The following is a 17563-nucleotide window of genomic DNA, read 5'->3' on the forward strand; positions in this document are numbered from 1 at the left end:
TATTTTATGACTATTTAATTTCAAAATTATAAGAGAAACGGCCCACAGACATTCCTACCACTATTAGGAGACAATGTCTACGTCCCTTTTACGATAATATCTGCTTAGTATTTACTTAACACTTCCCTTTTAATCATTCTCAATTCCTTCTGCATTTAAAAAGTTTTAAATTTTTTATCAATTTTTATTGGAGTATAGTTGCTTTACAATGTTGTGTTAGTTTCTGCTGTACAGCAAAGTGAATCAGCTATACGTATACATATATCCCCTCTTTTTTGGATTTCCTTCCCATGTAGGTCACCACAGATCACTGAGTAGGGTTCCCTGTGCTATACCGTAGGTTCTCATTAGTTATCTATTTTATACATAGTAGCGTATATATGTCAATTCCAGTCTCCCAATTAGTCCCAGCCCCCCCATCCCTCCTCGGTAACCATAAGTTTGTTCTCTACATCTGTGGAAGATATCAACTTCCTTCTATGTTTGATAGTTTAGCACAGAGAAAGGATATAAACATCATTTGGTTTTCCATGAGAAAAATTTAATTTCCTTTCTTTGCACTTGATGAGTAGTGGTTTCTAGAATAAAAAGCAATACTTCCCTTGATTGTATGTTGAAGAGTTCAGTTTTTGATAAACATTCTCTGTCTCTCTTTAACAGTCTTCTCCCTAATATTTCCCCTTTCTTTTAGGAAACCCAAGCCACGAAGCACCATTTCAACTCTCTTCCCACAAACCAAATTCAACAAAATGCTTTGGCCCGAAGCTAGCACACGTCTGTCAGTACATCCAGGCTTCACCGAGGAATTGTATGATCCGACACGGTTAGATCTCCATGCATATACCTGCTTAATCATACAACATGAAATCAAATGTGAAGACAACACATGCTTGCCTTCATGGGCCTGACATTTGTGGCCTTTGCTTAATTTTTTTTTTTTTTTTTTGCTCTGCATGAATAGACCTTCTAATACCCTGAAAAAAATTTCAAAATATAGAACTTCTCTTTGTGATATGATGAAAGTATTTCTTTGTATGTGCCTTATCCTATTTTTCTCAGAATTAGCTTTGAAAATGAAGAGATTCATAGAGAATAATCATACTAATAAAGATGAATAGCAAATATCTTGTCCCAAGGAGGAGATTTCTTCATTTCTAGTCTCTCTGTGTACAACCTGAACTCAATCTGTCTCTTGCAGAGTCTGAATGCTCAGCAGAACTTTTCTGTCTCCATTGGGATGGATCCTTTTTGTTGCACTGATTATTTGGTCCATGATTTCAAATGTTATGTCTTGTTATGTCGTATTTTATATTATTCACACGGCTGCATACATTGTCTCCGAAGCCTTGTTTAAATGTCACTACCGTCCACATGTGTGGGGGTCATGATGCAGACAAATAAATTAGCCACCCCAGTGCCCTTTGCTCATTTCTACGCTGCAGGGAGTGGCTGCTTCTGCTTCTCTTGCGTTGGTTGATTTGCAGTCGTGGCTGCTACGTGCAAAGCCCGTGACTGTAATTTTGCCTCTTGACGCTGAGTGTCTGTTCAGCAAGAGCTGGTCTGGCCCCATGACTTGTTCACCAGGTAGGTCTGAAGCGATTCTCTGCTCACCTGCCCCATCTCAGTGTCTGATAGCTATGTTTTTCTTTATGGTAAGATGTTGCTGACATCTCTCCCCTATCTGCGTATGTGCCGCTCCGTGTATTTTTCTTGCAGCCGATGTTGCTTCTGTACTCTCAGAAGGGCCCTTCCCCGTGCTGTTTTCCTGATTAAGGACAATGATGGCCATCAGCTTGGAGTGGCCATAAACTTTTCCTCCTTCTGAATCTGCCTATTGATTTTGCAGCTAAGCCTGTTGGTGTCTTTGGGGAATGTAGTCTCTGGTGGCAGAAGTCGCGTGGCTCACAGGAACTCTGGCAAACAGCTCTTTTCTTGTTACCCTAGTAACAAAAAGAGGCATTTTGAAGAGAATGAAGATGATTTTATTCCAAATTGTTGAAGTAGACTACTTTGAAGACATTTCTCCCTAGTTAAAAATAAGGTGAGAGACTGCAGTGGGATGGAAATTCATATAATTAAAAATTAGTTCCTATTTTGTACTTTGTTGCATTAAATTATATCCTGTCTAAAAAGCATCACAATTTTATAGCACCTCCACACCCAAATAGGCTTTAAGTTTTTTCTGTTGCTTGGGCTGACTTTTAGCTCTTGTGGTAGAGTAGGATGGAGATAGATTTATTTAGCTAGGTGCCAATTTCCCTCCTATTTCTCATATTTTTAAATGAAGATAAATATTTGTGCTAATAATAAGCAGAGTAGACCACTTATTTAAATTGAATTAATTTTTTCTTATGTTGTCTTTCTGTAGTTAGGAAATTGATATTCTAGTAAATATTATTTGGTCACTCACATTTCATTTTCTATTAAATATTATTAAAATGCAAAAATCACTGAGGTCAATAATACCATGTAACTAGTATCAGTTCTCTTCCAGATTTGGCTTCACCTATAACCTCCAGTGGCTAGTGGGTCCAGTGGCACAGTGACAAATATGGGCTGTGGATATCAAAATATAGTTTAAAAAATCCACATGCTTTATCAATATAGGAAGTTTCTAGAAACTAAACAGCATTATAGATATGCAAAAAAGAATAACTCAAAAGAAAAACCCAAGTGAATAAGCAAAATCCGTCTGCAAAAAAAGAGAAAAGACCAGAGACATGGAGCAATTCTATGGTGATCTGAAGCTAATAGAGTTTCAAAGAGTTGATTAGTCTACAGAGGGCCTGAACATTCAAAGTAACTGTTTCTTTTTTATTCTTTAATTTGAAAAGCAAGTACACAAAAATTTGAGTGCATTTTTTAACCACTGAACAGTAAATACTTCCTTCTCCACTTTCCCCTTTGGGGTTTCCTTGCATTTCTTTGGGTTGTAATCTTACTTTGGTACAAGGATCCAAGGTATGCAATAAGGAGGCTTTATCGTTGTCATCGACTTTTCTAGATTAAATGTGAGAGCTGTAGAAAGGGAGTGGAATGTTTTGCCTACAAAGTTCCTTGAGGAATATTTAGAAAAATTTTCTTTAAAAAACGTTAAGTGTCAAACCTGTGCAAGGGTGGTGAGGGTACGACGACCCTAGTGAGTTGTAATAATAGAGAAGGACCACTAGGTGGTGATAAAAGACAAGCTCCTTGATACAGCATTGCTGTCCTGGAGCCCCGCTGGCTATGCGTGCGGGTCAGTGTACTGTTGAGATCAGAAGGTGGGCATACATCATTACACTTACAAATAATTTTATGACAAACGTCTCTGTATGTAAAGCATTTGATAATGGAGTATTTTCTTATAATACATGCCAAGGAATAAAGTTATTGGATTAAAGCAAACACACACACACACACACACACACACACACACACACACATACAAAAGAAGGTGGGCATAAAGTATTTGTCCACCAGACAGAAGAAAAACAAACAAAACCCCTCCAAACCCATTGGTCAATTAATCAGTATATTGTTTATAATGCTTTTATCCAAGACAATTAATTTTGGGCAAAATGTTGTGCATTCTTAAAAGCCATTAAAGCCAGTCATTGATTGTTTGAATTTCACACCCTTGCGTTACATAGAAGGAGTCTAAAGTCGGTCAACAACTGATTGCCTACTGACAATTTTGATCAAGATACAGGATTGTCCTTTAGCCTGTAAATGGCTCTAGCTCCTCACTGAAGTGTAAACAGAACCCCGATTGACGAAATGGCTGATTGTCGTCTCCTGGTTTAAGCCTTTTAATCCTAATACAACGTATTTCCAAATGTTAGGAAGTAGACTCATGATCCTTGCAAAAGCCTTCTTTTCATGGGTGCCTGAGATACTCGGCTTTTTGACTATTTGTTTTGGAAGGACTTTCTCGTAAGTAGAAAAAAGTGAGTTGTGAAATCTCTAAAACACATCAGTCGGTCGGACAGGTCTTCCAGAACCAGACATCTGGAGATTGTTTACAGATGTAGTAATGCTCTCAGGGGTGGAAGATTCAAATTGGGAAAGGGCTCCGCCAGGTGCGTGTGAGTAGCGTGGAGGGTGTGGGGGTCAGGGAAGAACGCGGTGGGGGGGGGGAACTCGGTCAAGTCCAGCAGACGCATCTTGACAGCTCAGGAGGGTGACGCCTTTCCTCATCGACTCACGGGAAGCAAACTCACCGTTTAGGATTAAAATTAGGCTGCTGGATATTGTGTTTCATAGTACTTTTACTTGCTGACATTTATGGGGTGCCCGCTGTGAGTCGGGCTCTGTATCAAGGGCTCCACGTGATCCCTGCAGTAACCTGGTGAGGTGGACACGGTACCCATTTCATGGATGAGGAAACTGAGGCACGGGGACATCCAGTCCTTGTGTGAGGTTACACAGCCTGAGAACGGCCACGCTGGGACAGAGGTCTGTGTGTGTTCTGATCCAAGGCCAGGACCAGCCTCCCAACAAATACTTTCCTCTCTGCCCTTGACCACTGCCACGACCCTGGCCGGGCTGTGGGCAGTGGGGCCTTGCCCGCAGAACTCCTCCTTCCCTGGCCTCCTCTGGTCCACGTGTTCTGTCTTTAGACTCAGTGCCAGGTCCCGGGGCAAGGTGACTCGTACTTGTTGGCTGTGATCCACTGTGTGGTGGTTTCTTAGCTAAACCATCAAAAAAATAAAATAAAATAAGATAAAATGGGAATTCCCTGGTGGTCCAGTAGTTAGGACTCGGCGCTTTCACTGCCGGGGCCGGGTTCGATCCCTGGTTGGGGAACTAAGATCCCGCAATCCGAGCGGCCGAACCAACCAACAAACAAAAAACCCCCCAAGACAAACAGAAAAAAGCATTAGAGGGTAATTCCATTCCCCTCATTCTCAAGTTCTTGGGCTGCTCACTGTGGCCACCAATGCCAGCCCCAGTTTTAGAGGGATTTGAACCACTGTCAGCTGACAATACTCTAGAAATTGATTGGTGGTTTTAGACCCCAAGTCTTAGGTTGCAGAGAGAAAAACTAAAAATTGTCATCTGTCTTTTCCAGTCTGGTTGTCCTTGGGTACACTCCACTCACTGATGCTGAAGGAGTGCCCAGAAGTCCTCTGGGGCTTACCTGTCAACTACCGTCCAGTGATGCACCCATAGCAGCCAAACCCTCACGGTAGTTGTAGCTGAGGGGATGGTTCCTTCAGGCTCCTAGAATGACTTAATGAGGTAAAGTATACCTTAGTCCCAGGACATGAACTTTAGTTTGCTTGTTTTGTAGCAGGTCACTTTTCTCTGTGGTCTGTTATAAAAAATGTTTGTTTTCTTGGTCTACCCCTGGAATGAAGCAAAAGTTATCTAGGGAGGAAAGTAAAGCTCCTACTAGAAAACATCATACTCATAAACTAATTTCTCCTCAGAGTCTGCAAAAATGAAGCAGGGAAATGCAACCTGGCTTTATTTTTCTCTAAGGACCACTCCTTAGATAGATATCTCTATAGATAACTTTCTCCAGCCTTTAACTACATTCAGAGAGATTTAAACCTTGAAATACTGGTAGGTCAAATCCACTAAAAATGTACCTGATGGTGTTTCAGAGTGGTTACAGGAGGATTTCCATGGTATGTGGAGATTATCTGTAAAATATCTAGGTAGGAGAATGGGAGTTTTGCGTGGTTTCTGAACACACCTGTTGATGGTTATCCAACTGGCTTGAATTCCTGAAATGTTTCTAGTACAATGATGGCATTTTCGACTCACTATGAAGATTCTTGGTGGGGTCAGGCACCAAAGTATTTTTAGAAGCTCCTCAGATGTGAAGCTGGGTTTAAGAAATGCTGGCCAGGAGGCATTTAGATCCTGGGAAACACCCAATTCTTTCTCCCACACCTGTATGGGACAATAAAGTTGATCACTCCTCGTGGACTTTTACAAAGGAACCCGTGGTTTTCAAATATATATATATCTTTAAGCCATGGAACTCTTTGTTTAAACGGATCTCCACATAAAAATCAGGTGGAAAGAGAGCTGCTCTGAATGTAATTACAAGGACCTTGACCCCCAAGGGGACTCATTCAGAGTACAGTTTGAAAACCCTTTGCTTGGTTGTAGATTTTTCTTTTTAGGTCAACTCCATTGAGGTTAATTTACACAATAATATGCACCTGTGCTGTTTTTCCAACACTAGCCAATTTTCCAGTTTTCTGACACTAACTGGATATCTTCCAAATCAATTCCAACACTATCTCCTGGGGTTAGCTCAGCCCCATAAGACTGCCCCGACTTTAGACACCAGCGGAAAATGGGGTCCTCAGGCTTTCTGCATTTCTGTCCGGTGGACTACAAATCCAGAGGCTCCTCCTCCCCACCCCACCCCCAGGTTTGACGATTTGCTAGAATAACTCATAAAACTCAGGGAACCACTATACGTATAATTATAATCTATTATGTAAGATACAAAGGAACAGCCAGATGCACAGGTATGAAACCCAGCAGGACCCTGTGGGGCTCCTGGTCACAAAAGCCTTCTGTGTCCCCTGTTTCTTGTTTGTAGGAAATAGGTTTCATTCAGCCTCCTTGACCTTCTCTGAGTTCCAAAGGGTTAGATTCAAACAGTTGCTAATCAGGGAAGGGAGGGGATGGGGAGACAAGGGAGGAGCAGTCAAGGAGCAATAGTGCAGCCTTGGGGCAGGGTCCTGGCTCCTCCTCAAGGGATACAATATAAATAACAATATCTTTGAGTTCTTCTGTAGAACCAGAGCTCCCACCCGGGTGGAGGATGGTAACTTCAGGCCGAGGGTAAGATTCTTGGAGCCCCGCCCTGTTACCTCACCAGCCAATCAGAAAACAGCCACACACCCTGCAACCCTCACCCCAAATTTTGCCTAGAAAAACTCTTCCCGCCAAACCATCAGGGGGTTCGGGGTTTTTTTTGAGCACCCATTCTCCTTGCTTGGCCCTGCAATAAACCTTTTTCTGCTCCAAACTCCGATGTTTCAGTTTATTTGGCCTCACTGTGTGTTGGGCACACAAACTTTATTCGGTAAATGGTATATGGGGCTAGGTTCAGAAGGGTCCTGAGTACTGGAACCTCTGTCCCTAAGGAGTAGGGCAGCACCACTTCCAAGTACATCACCGTGTTCAGCAACCAGGAAGCTTCCCGAAACTTATCTGAGTTGTTGTTTTTTCTTAACATACACACACTACTATATATAAGATAGAGAACCAACAAGGACCTACTGTACAGCACAGGGAACTCTGCTCAATATTCTGTGACAACCTATATGAGAAAAGAATCTGAAAAAGAATGAATATACGTATATGTACAACGGAATCACTTTGCTGTACACCTGAAACTAACACAACATTGTAAATCAACTATACTCCAATAAAATTAAAAATAAATGAATAAAATAGAAAAATTAAGGTTTCCTTATGTAGGCACAGTTGACTAAACCATTCCCACTGGTGACTGAATTCAATCTCCATCTCCTCTTGCTTCCTGGGAGGTAGGGTGGGGAGCGATGAACGTTCTAACCTTCTAATCACGTGGTTGGTTTTCTTGTCCATCAACTCCCATCCTGAAGCCATCTAGACCCCCCCCAACTCCTCAATGAGTCACCTCATGATTCAAAGGGGCTCTTTTGGATCCACTTTTATCACTAAGGAAATTCCAAGGGTTTTAGGAGCCCTGTGCCAGGAATTGGAGACAAAGACCAGAAATATTTCATACTATACCACAGCACCCATTTTAAGGGCGCAGTTTGATGAGTTCTGACAAATGTGCATATCCATGTAACTAACACCCCTGTCAAGATACAGAACCTTTCTATCACCTGGTCGAATTCCCTTGTGCTCCTTCGCGGCTAATCCCTCCCTTCCAGCCCATCCCCAGGCAACCACGGCACTGCTCTCTGACACTATAGATTTCCCTTTCTAGAACTTCATATCAATGAGTAAAACAACTCTTTACTCTTTTTTGTCTGGTTTCTTTCCCTCCTCAAAATGTTTCGGAGATTCATCCATGTTGGTGCTTGAATCAGTAGTTTAGAAACCGTGCAACCCAGACTGGGACTTGAACCCATGGTCTTTTCTTTTCTTATTTTAATTAATTAATTAATTATTGGTTGCATTGGGTCTTTGTTGCTGCACGCGTGCTTTCTCTAGTTGCGGCAAGCGGGGGCTACTCTTTGTTTTGGTGCATGGGCTTCTCATGGCGGTGGCTTCTCTTTGTTGCGGAGCATGGGCTCTAGGCACACAGGCTTCAGTAGTTGTGGCACACGGACTCAGTAGTTGTGGCTCATGGGCTCTAGAGCGCAGGTTCAGTAGTTGTGGTGCACGGGCTTAGTTGCTCCGTGGCATGAGGGATCTTCCCGGACCAGGGATTGAACCTATGTGCCCTGCACTGGCAGGTGGATTCTTAACCACTGCACCACCAGGGAAGTCCCACCGTCTTTTAATTAAGATCACACACCTGGTCTCAGGATTTAATGCAGCTCAGGTTCTTGATGTCTTGTTGCAGAAAGAATTCAGTGAGAGACAATGTGATAGGTAAGAAGTGGATTTATTTAGAGAGAAACACCCTCCGCAGACAGAGTGTGGGCCATCTCAGAAGGCGAGAGGCCCTGAAATATGGGGTGGTTAGTTTTTATGGGCTGGGTAATTTCATAGGCTAATGAGCGGGAGGATTATTCCACCTATTTTGGGGGAGGGGCAGAGATTTCCAGGAATTGGGCCACTGCCCACTTTTTGATCTATGATGGTTGGCCTCAGAACTGTCATGCTGCTGGTGGGTGTGTCATTTAGCTTATTTTAATGTATTACAATGAGTGTATGAGGCTCAATGTCCACTGGAAGTCAACTCTTCTGCCATCTTGGACCTAGTTGGTTCTAACCAGCTTTTGTCATGTCCTATGGCTATGTCATATTTTTTGTTTTTTGTTTTTGGCTGCGTTGGGTCTTCATTGCTGTGCACGGGCTTTCTCTAGTTGTGGCAACTGGGGGCTACTCTTCGTTGCAGTGCACGGGCTTCTCATTGTGGTGGCTTCTCTTGCCACAGAACACGGGCTCTAGGTGCATGGGCTTCAGTAGTTGTGGCACTTGGACTCAGTAGTTGTGGCTCGCGGGCTCTAGAGCACAGGCTCAGTAGTTGTGGCGCACGGGCTTAGTTGCTCTATAGCATGTGGGATCTTCCCAGACCAGGGATCGAAGCCGTGTCCCCTGAATTGGCAGGCAGATTCTTAACCACTGCACCACCAGGGAAGTCCCTAGGTCATTCTTTTGATGGTTGTGCCCTGCCCCCTTGCCTCTCATTTCAGTTTGTACCCTTCTACTGCTGAGTATGGGATTACCAGAGTTTGTTTATTTATACATCTGTTGATGGACATTTGAGTCATTTCCAGTTTCTGGCTATTTTGAAGAAAGCTGCCATGAACATTTACAGACAAGTCTTTTTTGTATACAAATGTTTTTTATTTCTCTTGAGGAAATACCAAGTAAGGGAGTTTCGATTGTAGGTTTCGGTTGTAGATGCATTATAGAATGCATCTGTCATTCACCTTTGTGACCCAGAGCACAGCGCCTTGAGCCCAAGCGTTATGTAAATTTCTTGGTCAGAAAAGAGAACTAACACCTAATGAATATTTGCTAGGTGTCAGATACTCTTTAAAGGATTTTTCATTGATTGCCTTACTTAATCCTTCCAATGACTGTAAGACCTAAGTGTTATTTTTACGGAATTTTATTTCCAGCTGGGGAAATGGAGGCTCAGAAAAGTTAAGTGGTCAGCCCTGGAGCACACAGCTAGGAAGTTGTAGAACTAGGATTCAAACCCTCTTTGACTCCAAAGGGCAGGTTTATTTGTTCCTACTATTTTTGGTCCCTCCTCAAACAGCTAAGGCAGTTTAATTTGTGGGAAAATCCTTAAATTCTCCAGAGAGCCTCTGTGGGATCAGTAGAGCCTCTCTGGCCACAGACACAAGTCAGATCCTGCTGCGATGGCCTCTAAGGGTTAGCCCATAACCCTGGGATGCTGTATCATTTACTGTTGTAAATGATATACGGTTAAAAATAAGAGAATCATCAGTTGGGTTTAACAGTTTTGCCTGCATTGTCCATGTTATCAATGTTTGGCTATTAAACGAATTCTCTATTGCCATCTTGTGGAAATTTAATTATCTGGCTCTTCACATGTTGATTCACAATAAATAACACTTCCACCATGTTCATTGGCTATTCTGTATTCTGGAGCCTTTTTCTTGAGCCGTGGGAATCTTTTGGAGGAAAAAAGAGATCTTTGTGGGATCCAGGGTTCAAGATTTTATATCCATCCATCTCCTTCAAGTGAGTGTGAAATATAGGAGGGCAGTTGCTACCAGAGTTCAGTGTGGCACACAGGGCCAGGATAAGGACAGGTGGGCTGGAAGTGGGGCTGACCTTGCTGGGATGCACTGGTTTGCTCCTATTGATGAAAAAAATGGTGAAACACTTCTGCAGCTGTAGGTAAATAGCATACTGCTCTGGCTCCTCCCCTGGGACACCCTCCTCTCCACTGCCCCCGCAATCCAGCAACTAAAGGGTTAGCACCCATCTCCACAGGGGGCCCCCAGGACCCTGTTCCAAAGTCCTGGCCACTGTCCATTCCCACCGGTTGGCCCCATGACATGAAATTGTTAAGAAGTTAGAATATAACTCCTGGCTAAAAGTCACTTTCAAAACAGAAATGTACAGGCATTGGGTCAATCATATTTTTACCCCACTTTTCATTATTAAAAAACCCAGCAACCTGTTGTTTTATCCCTTCATGATGCATGCATGTGCTTTAGGCATAAACAATTGGTTAAAGTCAATTTCCAAGTTTTTCTGGCTGTGCCAAAGCACAAGCAGACATTATAACACAGCAGTACAAGCACTGATTTTGGGGTCAGACAGATTCACTTTTTTTTAACATCTTTATTGGAGTATAATTAGTTTACAATGGTGTGTTAGTTTCTGCTTTATAACAAAGTGAATCAGTTATATATATACATATGTTCCCATATCTCTTCCCTCTTGCATCTCCCTGCCTCCCACCCTCCCTATCCCACCCCTCTAGGTGGTCACAAAGCACGGAGCTGATCTCCCTGTGCTATGCGGCTGCTTCCCACTAGCTATCTATTTTACATTTGGTAGTGTATATATGTCCATGCCACTCTCTCACTTTGTCACAGCTTACCCTTCCCCCTCCCCATATCCTCAAGTCCATTCTCCAGTAGGTCTGCATCTTTATTCCCGTCTTGCCACTAGGTTCTTCATGACCTTTTTTTTTTTTTTTCTTAGATTCCATATATATGTGTTAGCATACGGTATTTGTTTTTCTCTTTCTGACTTACTTCACTCTGTATGACAGACTCTAGGTCCATCCACCTCACTACAAATATCTCAATTTTGTTTCTTTTTATGGCTGAGTAATATTCCATTGTATATATGTGCCACATCTTCTTTATCCAGTCATCTGATGACAGACACTTAGGTTGCTTCCATGTCCTGGCTATTGTAAATAGAGCTGCAATGAACATTTTGGTACATGACTCTTTATGAATTATGGTTTTCTCAGGGTATATGCCCAGTAGTGGGATTGGTGGGTCATATGGTAGCTCTATTTTTAGTTTTTTAAGGAACCTCCATACTGTTCTCCATAGTGGCTGTATCAATTTACATTCCCACCAACAGTGCAAGAGGGTTCCCTTTTCTCCACACCCTCTCCAGCATTTGTTGTTTCTAGATTTTTTGATGATGGCCATTCTGACTGGTGTGTGATGATATCTCATTGTAGTTTTGATTTGCATTTCTCTAATGATTAATGATGTTGAGCATTCTTTCATGTGTTTGTTGGCAATCTGTATAGCTTCTTTGGAGAAATGTCTATTTAGGTCTTCTGCCCATTTTTGGATTGGGTTGTTTGTTTTTTGTTATTGAGCTGCATGAGCTGCTTGTAAATCTTGGGGATTAATCCTTTGTCAGTTGCTTCATTTGCAAATATTTTCTCCCATTCTGAGGGCTGTCTTTTCAACTTGTTTATGGTTTCCTTTGCTGTGCAAAAGCTTTTAAGTTTCATTAGGTCCCATTTGTTTATTTTTGTTTTTATTTCCATTTCTCTAAGAGGTGAGTCAAAAAGGATCTTGCTGTGATTTATGTCATAGAGTGTTCTGCCTATGTTTTCCTCTAAGAGTTTGATAGTGTCTGGCCTTACATTTAGGTCTTTAATCCATTTTGAGTTTATGTTTGTGTATGGTATTAGGGAGTGTTCTAATTTCATTCTTTTACATGTACCTGTCCAGTTTTCCCAGCACCACTTATTGAAGAGGCTGTCTTTTCTCCACTGTATATTCTTGCCTCCTTCATCAAAGATAAGGTGACCATATGTGTGTGGGTTTATCTCTGTGCTTTCTATTTTGTTCCATTGATCTATATTTCTGTTTTTGTGCCAGTACCATACAGACAGCTTCACTTTTGATTCTTGGTTCTGCTACTTCCTAGCATGTGTGATCTCTGATGAGTTATGGTGAGTCACACCACTTCTCTATGCCTCCGTTTTCTCATCTGTAAAATGGTTATGGTAATATCTACCTCACGGTTGTTGTTAGGGAGAAATGAGTTAATGGGTGCAAAGATCTCACACCAGGTGCTCCCAAAGTGTTGGCCACTGTATTTCCATTGAATTCTTGTGGATTCACTCAGTGAGTGCTCCTTTCAGACATATGAGGCTGTAGCTGTGAATTCCAAAAGAGCTTATTCTATGGCTTCAGACTAATTTTGTTGAAGTTGATTTTGGCTCCATGCTTTTCTGTCTTCATTTTTTGGTCAGAGATTCTTTTGCTAAGGATTAATTGATTCAAAATAGTAGAAAGTAAAGAGAAAACAGGCTTTAAAAATGAAAGACAAACATAATGCTTGAGTTTTGCATTTTGGTCTTTACTCTTTTTGCCTATAGATTTGGAAGGAAGCAGGCAATCACTGTGGGCCTTGCATCTAAAATCAACTGAAGGCAAAGAAGTATGGCTTCCTGGGCAGAAACCCTGCAAATTCCTTGGGGTTTGAATCTTTGATTTTAAATCATTAATGACAAATATCGGGATTCCTATTCTTCCCAGCCATTCTTTCCCTTGGTAAGACCGTATTTCTGAATTGAAATGACAAGCACAGCTTTTTAAAAAATTTTTATTTTATTGAAGTATAGTTGATTTACAATGTTGTGTTAATTTCTGCTGTACAGCAAAGTGACTCAGTTATACACACACACACACACACACACATATATATATATATATATACACATTTTTTGGTATTCTTTTCCATTATGGTTTATCACAGGATATTAAATGTAGTTCATTGTGCTATACCTTGTTGTTTATCCATTCTATGTATAATAGTTGGCATCTGCTAATCCCAAACTCCAATCCATCCCTCCCCCACCTCCCCTCCCCTTGGCAGCCACAAGTCTGTTCTCTATGTCCGTGTGGCTTTTTCTGTTTTGTACGTAAATTCATTTGTGTCATATTTTAGATTCCACATATCTGAATATGTGGAATGAGTGAGTGATATTGTATGGTATTTGTCTTTCTCTTTCTGACTTACTTCACTTAGTATGATAATCTCTAGGTCCATCCCTGTTGCTGCAAATGGCATTATTTGATTCTTTTTTATGGCTGAGTAGTATTCCACTATATGGATGTACCACCTCTTCTTTATCCATTCATCTGTTTATGGACATTTAGGTTGTTTCCATGTCTTGGCTATTGTGAATAGTGCTGCTATGAACATAGGGATGTATGTATTTTTTCGAATTAGAGTTTTCATCTCTTCTGGATATATGCCCAGGAGTGGGATTGCTGGATCATATGGTAACTCTATTTTTAGTGTTTTAAGGAACCTCTGTACTGTTCTCCATAGTGGCTGGAGCAATTAACATTCAATTTACATACCAACAGTGCAAGAGGGTTCCCTTTACTCCACACCCTCTCCAGCATTTGTTATTTGTAGACTTTTTTTTTTTTTTTTTTTTTATTTGTAGACTTTTTGATGTTGGCCATTCTGACCAGTGTGAGGTGGTACCTCATTGTAGTTTTGCTTTGCATTTCTCTAATAATTAGTGATGTTGAGCATCTTTTCATGTGCCTGTTGGCCATCTTATGTGACAGGCACAGCTTTAAGGGTAAAAGCTATATAGCAGCTTTCGTTCTAAAAGTGTCAAGAAATAAGATGGAAAGATAGGCTTTGTGGGGTGTGTGTATATGTGTGTGTGTGTGTGTGTAGAAAAGAATAACACCAAAGAAATGGAAGCATTGAGCAAGAAATGAAGAGCAGGGAGCTTCCAGATCAAATGCACAGTCCTCATGATGGCAGAGCATTAAACCACCGGTTCTTCCTTCATCCACACACAGACCCAAGGAGAAAGGGCTACAGATGGTAGATAAAGTTTTCTAAAAGATTATGACCATTTTCATATAAGAGTGCTTCCTTTGTGAACACCTATTCTTGGTTAAAAGTTCATTGGATGTATCTTGGGGAAGACAAAGGAAGAAACTAGAAATATACCTAAGAAAAGGAAAGATTTTTTTTGGTAAGTGATGATGATGGGAGATTATTTTCAAAGATGCAATTGCAAATAAGGTTTTATTTGTTTTATGAAAAACAGTAATACAATGGAGGTCCCAGAGTCCTCTTTCCTTTTACCAGTATAATCTTGATGTCAGCTAAGGGTAGCTGTCCTTTAAGATCTACTTAAATTTGGCTCAAACCCCTGTTTCATTCATAGAAGAAAACCCATCCCCCATTGGGAAGTTTTCAAAGCAAAAGATTATCTTGATGACATGTTAGTTTAGTGGAGAGAAAACCTACAATGGTTGTATGTTTCTGTGTACATATAACATGCGTATATACACATATCTGTTATAGTTGCTTTCACTCAATTGAAATAATTTTTAAGTTAAAAAGAAGGACTCAGAAAGGATAGGTAGGCAAACCAACCCTCTTAACATGGGTCTTTTTCAAAATAGTTACAGCATTCACGTGGCTGAATTTGGACTGGTCTGATCTTGTCAGATTTGGCTCACTGGGGTGTATTTGTTGTGTTAGTGAGTATTTATGCTCTTCATATTAAGTAAAATTGGTGGCAGAGGTGGGACTCAAATCTGCACATTATGACATCCCAAAGTGGCACACTCAGTCAGTCCAAAGTCATGGAGAGAACTGTGAATTTTATCTAAGTGCCTTTCCTCTGGTCTTGCTCATGTTCAATCCATAACCATCAGCCACATCAAACCTTATCATGTCACTTCCCTCCTTGAAATCCTCCCTTTCCTGCCTGTTGCTTTTAGCATGAAGTCCAGACTCTTCTGTGTGTCTAAAAACGCTCTACAATGAGGCTGTTCTTTCCAGGGCTGGTCTTCTCTCTGCATTCCCCATCACACTTGAGCCATAGTGAATTGCTTTTTTAAAGGGTCCTACTGAGCCATTGTCCGTGGTATTCTTTCTCCTAGGGTGCTTTGGCTCATACCTAGAAAAACCTTTTTGTTCACATCTTAGCCAAGACATCATTTCCTCAGTGCAGCATCACCTGACCACAGCTCCCCTGCCCCCATCTCTTCTGTGTCCAGTGAGCCTCCCCTAGCCGTTCACATACTCCATTTGTTTAGAACTCTGATCACCCTATTAAATCATAACCCAAGGCTGTCCTGGGAAACTGGGTGACAGCCACAGAAATCAAGACTTCCAGGAGGAGTGAGTGATTAAGCCCATCAGGTCACTCTTTAGTTCTCCTGTTTGACCAGCACAGAAGAAGAGGTGATCCAGGAACTGTAGTGACCCCCATTGCAGCCTGCTGGGGTCGGTGATCATGCAGCTGTTCCTGAACTTTCACTTGGTCTGCTTTGCCAGGGCTGGGAAATGGTGGGCACTACCAGAACTTGGTGATGGGCTTTCCAGTTCACTTTCTTTACCCGGCTGGGGCAGCGGTGTACCTCTCCATGCCACCCCCGAACCCAGAGACACCTCTGTAACTCAGTCTTTGTTCTATAACCATTGTGCTCTTACATTATGCATATTCCTTTACGAAACGTGTCAGGAGGACACAGAATCATGGATGACACTGGACGGAATGGGAATCAGTCAATTAAGGAAACTCTTGTGAATATATTGAGGCAAGAAATTCAGTTCATGAGGCTGGACTATGTGGCCCCATTTGCTCAAAAACATATTAACAAATTGTACTCAAATGTGATATTTCTAACTCGGTGGTTGGCCCTGTAGGTCAATGTGTGGTCTCCTTCTTGTTCTATCTCAGCCATACAAGTGTACTTGGCTGTTGCTCAGACACACCGCCTGTGCTCTTGCCTTCTCTCTTTCTGTTCTCTGCCTGGCATGTCCTCCCTCCGTCTCCATGTATGACTCACTTAGGTCACCACCTTCAGATGTCTGATCAATGTCATATTATCAATAAGGCCTCCCCTGACCACTCCATTGAAAATGGAACTCTCTCCCTCAAAATTAAACATAGAGTTACTATATGACCCAGCAATTCCACCCATAGGTCTATCCCCAAGAGACAGGAAAACATATGTCCATGTAAGAACTTGTACACAAATGTTCACAGCAGCATTACTCACAATAACCACAAAGTAGAAACAGCCCAGATGTTCAATCAACTGATGAATAGATAAATAGATGGTGGTCTCTCCATACTGTGGAGTATTATTCATCCACAGCAAGGAATGGAGGGCTCACACAGGCTCCAACACAGATAAGCCTTAAAGACATTATGTGATTGATAGAAGCCAGACACAGAAGGCCACATGTTGTAGGACTCCATTTATATGAAATGTCCAGAACAGGCAAATCCAGAGACAGGAAGGAGATCTGTGATTGCCAGGGTCTGGGGAGAGGGGGTAAAGGCGAGGGGCTGCTAATGGGTATGTTTTTTTTTTTTTTGGTGGGGAGACTGGGTATGAAAATGTCCTGAAAGTAGATTGTGGGTTTGGGTGCACAACTCTGTGAATACACTAGAAACCACAGAACTGGACAGTTTTAAAGGGTGAACTGTATCACAATAAAGCTGTTATAAAAAAAAAAAAGTGAACTCCCTGTCCTTCTGATACTCATTATCTCCCTTTCTTGATTTATTTTCCTGCTAATCTCAACTTACTATACCATTTAATCTGTGTACTGTCTGTCTTACCTCACTGGGTTATAAACTCCATGTGATTAGAGATTTTTGTCTGTATTGTTCACTGTTGTATCCCAGGAGCCTAGAATAGTGCATACAGTAGGTGCTCAATAAATATGTGTTGTCTAATTGATTGAATAAATGTGACTATATAGTTGATCCTTGAACAATGTCAACTGTGGGGTTTAGGGGCGATGACCCTTCATACAGTTGAAAATCTGACTATAACTTACAGCCGTCCTCTGTATCTGGGGTTCCATATCTACAGATTCAACCACCCTGGAATGTGTAGTACTGTGGTATTTACCACTGAAAAAAATCCATGTATCAGTGGACCCATGCAGTTCAAACCTGTGTTGTTCAAACGTC

General features: G+C 41.6%; 1 protein-coding gene across 3 annotated transcripts in view; it reads left to right on the top strand.

Annotated features, from left to right (window-relative positions):
- The window catches only part of SH3BGR (SH3 domain binding glutamate rich protein), a 48171-nt gene extending 47047 nt beyond the window's left edge, over nucleotides 1-1124 (top strand). For all 3 annotated transcript variants that reach the window (XM_007183789.3, XM_007183787.3, XM_007183788.3), the window contains one exon: nucleotides 692-1124. The gene's annotated coding sequence lies outside the window, so the exon portion shown is untranslated. The remainder of the gene's footprint in view (nucleotides 1-691) is intronic.
- The last annotated feature ends 16439 nt before the right edge of the window (nucleotides 1125-17563 follow it).

This window comes from Balaenoptera acutorostrata, chromosome 4 (genome assembly GCF_949987535.1).
Source record: "Balaenoptera acutorostrata chromosome 4, mBalAcu1.1, whole genome shotgun sequence".
NCBI classification, from domain to species: domain Eukaryota; kingdom Metazoa; phylum Chordata; class Mammalia; order Artiodactyla; family Balaenopteridae; genus Balaenoptera; species Balaenoptera acutorostrata.